We start from the raw sequence: 7,770 nt of genomic DNA, 5'->3' as shown, positions 1-7,770 counted from the left end.
AGTATCGATGTGACATTGTTCATGTCGCTGATGGAGGACATATTGAACATCTGTAATTTGAACTTTGAACTGTAATTTGAACTTGAGAGGTTCGTAAATATGTGTGTAAAATTTCATATTCGTATGTCTTAAAGTTTAATAAATATATGCATTCGAAATACGTATATTCTTTTTGAAACAGGGTGTACATAGGTCAGTATGTGGAAAATTCAACTTCTAGTAATATACATGTGACAGCATTTACAACAACACATTCCAGATTATGACTTGATGATGTGTTGGATAAATTCTGCAAAGATGTGACGTTATATTAATGCTATTGGGTACACTGTTAATGATAGGGGTCTAATGAAATAAAAACTGAAAGTAATTTTGGTAAATGCACATATGAGTTAAAGATAATTATTTGTTGAGTTTTATTAACCTATACCTAAGAGTTAGTACTATAAAACTGATAAAAATAAAAGCCTTATGAATATTTAAGGTCTTACTCTCAATTTATAAAAAAATCACTTAAGCTTGATGAAAATATTAAGAAAATTATTGACAATGACATCTCAAATTGTGCGTTCATGGAATGCATGAACAAAAGCAATAAATCAATTTTTACTCTAGTTTGATCTCATATCTTTTCTCAAGTTTAGATACTCTAGCATATTTCCATAAATTTTCGTTGGTCATAGCGCGAAAATGAAGCATTCCTACACTTAGTTTGGTATATATTTTTGTCTTAATGTCAGTAATCACCTAACAAACGTTAAATTTATAGGATATATATATAAGGTGATGCAAAAACTCTTTACAACGTTCGAGGTGTAAATCTATGAATGAAAACAACCAGAAAATATATGTACAAAAGTACTGTAGAGTTTATCTTTTCGAATTATAAGCCGCCTAAATATTGAGAAAATGAATTTTGGGCCTCCATTTAAACTACTAGTACGGAGGACGTACGTTTGCTAGACATACTTTCCTTTAAAGTATCTCGAAACCTAACTAATACTCCTGCACGTCTTGATATAATTTAAGAAATTACAAAATAACGACCTGCCATCTTTTCTTTCTAAACTGTATGACAAACAGTAAAACCTCAAACTCAACTCAATGAACGTTTCAAGACATTTTCCCCGCAGAGGAAGGTCTATTATTTGATCTGTTTCTGAGTTGAACAAAGTGATCAGTAATTCAATTAACGATCGCCTCTTCAATCAGGTCTTAGTATCTGGACTAGTCATACGTGAAAGGTTTTCAATTAGCTACTAGTTTTCGTTCAACATCAAGTAACTAGTCAGTGTAGGAGAGTGGTTACCGCATTGGATTTCTATCCAGGTGGCTCGAACTCGAATTTCCGTAGGTCAGAAATTTTTAATATACTTTAATTTCAGTGTCAATCCATGCTTAGCATAATATGCAAGATCTTCTTCTGTGGAGAAGAAAAGAGATGTTCGAATGAAGAGAATGACGGAGAATGAACTAGGTCCATGAATGGAAACAAAGATTTAGAAACTTATTTCCTACAATGGTTTCAGATTTGATATTTTCATTTAGTTTCAATCATTTTGTAACTCATGTATGATCAGTGTTTTTTTTTTCTTCTCGTATACAGTATGTAGTGAAATAATGCATAATAAATACAACGGATTACAATGTGATTGATATGTGGCACTCACTGCACAACACGCTCAAAATAATATGAATAAGTTTTAAAATGAAGATATTTTATGTGCCTGAATTACACAGCAAAAGCCTGCTTCCAGTGCTCCACAAGCTCACAAATTGTCGTCTGCTGGTTGAAATGTTACGTGTAAATTGGGTTGCATCTGTCCAGGCGTTTGTAGTACCAGCAATGGAGTTATAGTAGTCAGAGGGAATTACTTTTGCTGTTGACTGTACATAGACCTCGCTTGTTTTCGTGCAGAAATTCACCCCTCAAGTAATGTAATCGACATTTTACAAATAGCATACATATGTTATGATGCTAAATATTAGCTTGTCTAAATACAATTGCGCCTTTGGAAGTCAAAATTGAGAGTCCATTTATTGGAGTTTAACGTCATGTTCAGCAGCGAGGCTATGTGAGACCATTTATTGTGATTTGAAAATAACAGTATATAAATACATGTGCATCATTTTGTTCCACGACCTCTTGCCTGCTTTCCGTTACACCATAATCCTGTTGTATGGAACTTCTGTTGTTTATGGTAAAAAATTGTGATATATGTGGTTTTCACAATCCTCTTTTGAAACTAACTTAACACTATTTAATGAGTTCTGCAGAGACAGAAACAAATGACGATGTGACAGTGCCAGGTCAGGGCTATATGGTGGATTATTAAAATCTCTCAGCCAAGTTCTTTTAATTTATGACGGGTCGTTAAATATGTGTGCGATATTGCCTTGTCAGCGTGGTATGTTTGGGTACCACAAGATCTAACTTAAAAACATTTATTCGATCGAATTTCCGTCTGTGAATCTCTACTAAAACATAAAGATTTAGCAGAGATTCACAGACACAGTACATGATGATCTTCCAATCTCGCCAAACGCAGAGCATAAACTATCTGGGCGTCAGAGCAAATTGCCTACAGTACAGGTTTGAGTCTATCGATTTTGCCGGTGCCAACAGCCCTTGATGCACAATATTATCCTAATTCTCCCAAAATTGTAACCGTCCTGAGCTTCACCACAAACTCTGGAGCATCTCCTCACTTCCAACACCATCTTTTTAACTCACATTGTGGTAGGTTATTCAGTTTTCATCACTGGTGAGCAACAACTTCAGAAATGGTTCGAGTCCGTTATGTTTTAGTAGAGATTCACAGATGAAAATTCGATAAAATAAATGTTTTTGAGTCAGATCTTGTGGTACCCAAACGTCGAGTTTCACTTTGTAGCCAGCTTTCTCCAAATAGTTTAACATTGTTTGGTGATGAATGTTTAGGTCATTAGCAATGTCATAACTGCTTACAAATCTCGTTCTTGCTCGACTTTAGCCAGAATATCATTCATTTTTGCTGTAATTAGTCGCCACTGCGAGGAGAATCTTGGACATTGAAATTTCCCGAACGAAAGCGACTAAATCATCTTTTGCCTGTTCTTTTTTATAACATATCGTACTCATAAGCAGCACAAATTTTGTTCACGTCCCTGCGCAACATTTGTGCCTTCATCGTAATAAAATTGTAACGTAGTTTTGAGGAAACCTTATTCATCCTCATGACGCAGCGCCTTACGTCTGATGATAAGAATTTCAACACTTCTGGTATAATGTCTTACGGCTGATGATAAGAATTCCAACACTTCTGGTACAATGTCTTACTGCTGATTATAAGAATTCCACGTCTGATAATAATTCCAACACTTCTGGTATAATGTCTTACGTCTGATGATAAAAATTCCAACACTTATGGCACAATGTCTTACGTCTGATGATAAGAATTCCAACACTTTTGGCACAATGTCTTACGTCTGATGATAAGAATTCCAACACTTCTGGCACAATGTCTTACGGCTGATGATAAGAATTCCAATACTTCTGGCACAATGTCTCACGTCTGACGATAAAAATTCCAATACTTCTGGGACAATGTCTTACGTCTGATGATAAGAATTCCAACACTTCTGATATAATATCTTACGTCTGATGATAAGAATTCCAACACTTCTGGGACAAAGTCTTACGGCTGATGATAAGAATTCCAATACTTCTGGCACAATGTCTTACGTCTGATGATAAGAATTCCAACACTTATGGCACAATGTCTTACGTCTGATGATAAGAATTCCAACACTTTTGGCACAATGTCTTACGTCTGATGATAAGAATATCAACACTTCTGGTACAATGTCTTACTGCTGATTATAAGAATTTCACGTCTGATAATAATTCCAACACTTCTGGTATAATGTCTTACGTCTGATTGTAAGAATTTCAACACTTCTGGCACAATGTCTTACGGCTGATGATAAAAATTCCAACACTTCTGGCACAATGTCTTACGTCTGATGATAAGAATTCCAACACTTATGGCACAATGTCTTACGTCTGATGATAAGAATTCCAACACTTTTGGCACAATGTCTTACGTCTGATGATAAGAATTCCAACACTTCTGGCACAATGTCTTACGGCTGATGATAAGAATTCCAATACTTCTGGCACAATGTCTCACGTCTGACGATAAAAATTCCAATACTTCTGGGACAATGTCTTACGTCTGATGATAAGAATTCCAACACTTCTGATATAATATCTTACGTCTGATGATAAGAATTCCAACACTTCTGGGACAAAGTCTTACGTCTGATGATAAGAATTCCAATACTTCTGGCACAATGTCTTACGTCTGATTATAAGAATCACTAGCTTCAACTTTTAGCTGTCAGATGACGTTAGGTCTAACCCGCTGCGACTTACTGTGAGATTTGGAACACTAACGCCATCCGGGCCCACTTTTATGTTTTATCTCTGGGTTAATTTTAACACCATGTTTCATCCTGAGGAAGAAGCTCGCACAGAAAATCTTCACGGTCTGCAAACATACGTTGCAAATTTGCACTGAAGGAATTACTCTCATCATGGTTTTGGTCAAGTGTCAAATTCCGGGAAACCAAATGTGCAGCCATTTTGCACATGCATAAGTGTTAGCGTTTTAATAGAGGCTTTTTAGAAATGCCTGGATATAGTGTAATAGTTTGTTATGTCAATCACCAATTCGGCATGATCATGACATGCACTTTCGTGATGAAGCACTCCGCGGGCATACGGTTCGAGATTCGTCACTGGAAGACTATCATACATATTTTACTCATTTACTTACCATTTCATTGTTACATAGAATGGAGCATTGTACCGTCAGTTGGGGTGACTTTGGTATTTGGAGTGAGTTTGGCACATTTGCCAAAAAAGGTATTCAATTGTTTTGGCAGTAGAATTGGTTCTTATCACTCCACAATCGGTGATGTGCTACTCATTTATTGATCGCTCCATCCTGGCTACTGCACAGAAAGAATTGTTCAATATTAGAACATGGGTTATTTTGGAGTTTATCGTCCCGTTTACCACCTAAGCTATATGAGACGTGGACCTGCTGCTTAACGTGGTATTTGAACTACATGAGCACTCCTTGCCAAAAGCGTGTGCTCTAAATATATAGTCATGAGAAAGAATTCTACAGTACAGCATATAAAATCGTAGGAAATATGATAAGAACTTACTTTTTAACATACAAAAATTCATGAATAAAAAATGCTTCCTTCCGGGTCAGGCTAGGAACTTTCCAGCTGAAACTTATATTTTATAAACTATAAATTCGTGCGAAATTTTGCAAGTTCAGTACTTTATGTATTAGATTATAGAGTACTAATCCAATATGAGATAATCTCCTTTTTGAAATTGGAGACAAAGGTAGAAATTCGACAAAATTGTTTTGCCTTTCAACTTCTTCGTATCTTTATTGAAATTCATTTTATAACAAATCAGTACACTCTAATTCGTAAATAATAAAAATTAACATTTCTTTTAAATAGGAAAATTAAATATAACCCTACTTAATGTTGGTAGCAAAGGTTGATTGATAGTGGTTGATGGGATATCAATGCCTTCTCAGCGAAATAAATATGACTGAATGGTGAGAATTTTAATTTTACACGATACTGTATCTTACAAGAAATATCCTACGTGATAAGAACAGAGATTTGCTCATCATTTAGCCAAATGCTAAAGATGGGGGGATGCAGTAAGATAATTTGATTTGATTGTGTATAGGCTTAGGTGGAGTGGGCAACAGTAACAAAGAGATTAGGACCATCCCCCCTTTTCTGCTACCTGTGCGCAGGCCCGCATTCACGGGGGTCGGTTCCCCCTAAATTTTTAAAGCCCCATAAAATGTTCACGGTAGGCTTTCAAATAAACTACAGGGTGTCCAATATACAATGCAACCCGGAGTTTGGGATAGTAGAACTTTTGAATCTGAAGTGATACAAAAATAATGGTTATACCAAAATGAAGCTTTGTTCATGCACATACTTTTAAACTAGGAAGCAACGATTGAAGCACATTAGGAGCCACACAGTGTTGCTAGATGTAACTGAAGGTGTAAATCAATTTTTTTTGCAAAACATGTAAATTGACTCAAAACTCATACGTATGGATGTTCTGTCGATAATTTTCAGTTTGTTTAGTTGGAGTAGCTTGGAAACTATGGAGCAGAAAAAAGAATTTTTCATTTCCACCGATAACTAATCGGATGAGGCCTCTGTAAGGGGAAACTAGAGAAATCGTAGTTTTCATAAATTAACGCCCTGAGTTGTCAACATTGCTGATGTTTTAGTGCATCAAAAGGTGTGTTAAGGATCCATCTACATTGTACAATTTCTGAAAACAATGAGAAACAAACTTTGAAATTATCATGATAAATCTTTTACTTACACGCAACCGCCAACACTGCTATTCATTTCTATGGGGCTACTTAAAGTAAGAGGTATACAAGAACAATTCTGGTTTTAATACAAGACCGGGAAACGAACATTCGCAGTGCCATTGAGACCATTAACAGTTCTACTCTTCGTAAAGTTACTACCAACATGGCGAAATGTGTGAACCAGTGTTCGAATCAAAACAGAGGTCACTCCCACCATCGCTGTAGAGCTGATAACTCGTTTCGTGATAGTAGCAGTGTTGCCGGGTGCATGTAAGTAAAAGTTTTATCATGATAATTTCAAAGTTTCTTTTTCATTTTCAGGAATTGCATAATGGAAACAGATCCTTAACACACCTGCACTAAAACATCAGCAATGTTCACAATTCAGAGTGTTAATTTATGAAAACTACGATTTTCCTAGTTTCCCCTTACAGAGGCCTTATCCAATCAGTTATGAGTGGAAATGAAAAATTCTTTCTTCTGCTCCATAGTTTCCAAACTACTCCAACTAAACAAACTGAAAATTATCGACAGAACATCGATACGTATGAGTTATGAGTCAATTTACATGTTTTAAAAAATAATTGATTTACACCTTCAGTTACATCTGGCAACACTGTGTGGCTCCTAGTGTATTTCAATCGTTTCTTCCTAGTTTAAAAATATATACCGTACATGAACAAAGCTTCATTTTGGTATAACCATTATTTGTTTATCGCTTCAGGTTCAAAAGTTCTACTATCCCAAACTCCGGGTTGCATTGTATATTGGACACCCTGTATAATATGGTTGGATCGGGACCCCCTACATTTTCGAACTGGTTACGGACTTGCCTGTGTGCCGAACAGTGGTTAAAATAAAACGGGAAACTATGAAACGGGAATTACAGTATAACTGAATGTGTTTAAAAAAATGAGTTTCTTTGCAACATAATCATCAAAAGAGAATAAGGACCCATAAGATATAGGTGGTTCAATTGTTCTTGTTTGTTAGTTTTTTTTTTTTTTTAATTTAACGCCCTTTGTCATCATCGGAGGCTATATGAGACGTTGACCTACAGTTTAAGGTGGCATTCGACCCATAGTAAAGCACTCAATGTTTTCCCACCCACAGTCGGAAACGAACAAGATGCACTAAAAGCGCTAGCCACTAGACCAATCGTGTTTACGCTCGTTCCGTAGCAGCAAACTATAGTACATTACTGTCTTTGGAAGATTCAACTTCCTTAAGATGATTTCCAACATCATATTACGGTATAGATAAAAGTTTATAGATGCACTGACCGAAACAAACGAACGAACAAAATAGTAAATAGGCCTAGTAACATATTTACAGACACATGACATAA

The sequence above is a fragment of the Thermobia domestica genome, chromosome 1 (assembly GCF_964235325.1).
Source record: "Thermobia domestica chromosome 1, izTheDome1.hap1.1, whole genome shotgun sequence".
Classification (NCBI taxonomy): Eukaryota; Metazoa; Arthropoda; class Insecta; order Zygentoma; family Lepismatidae; genus Thermobia; species Thermobia domestica.
Note: the sequence above shows the minus strand (reverse complement) of the source record.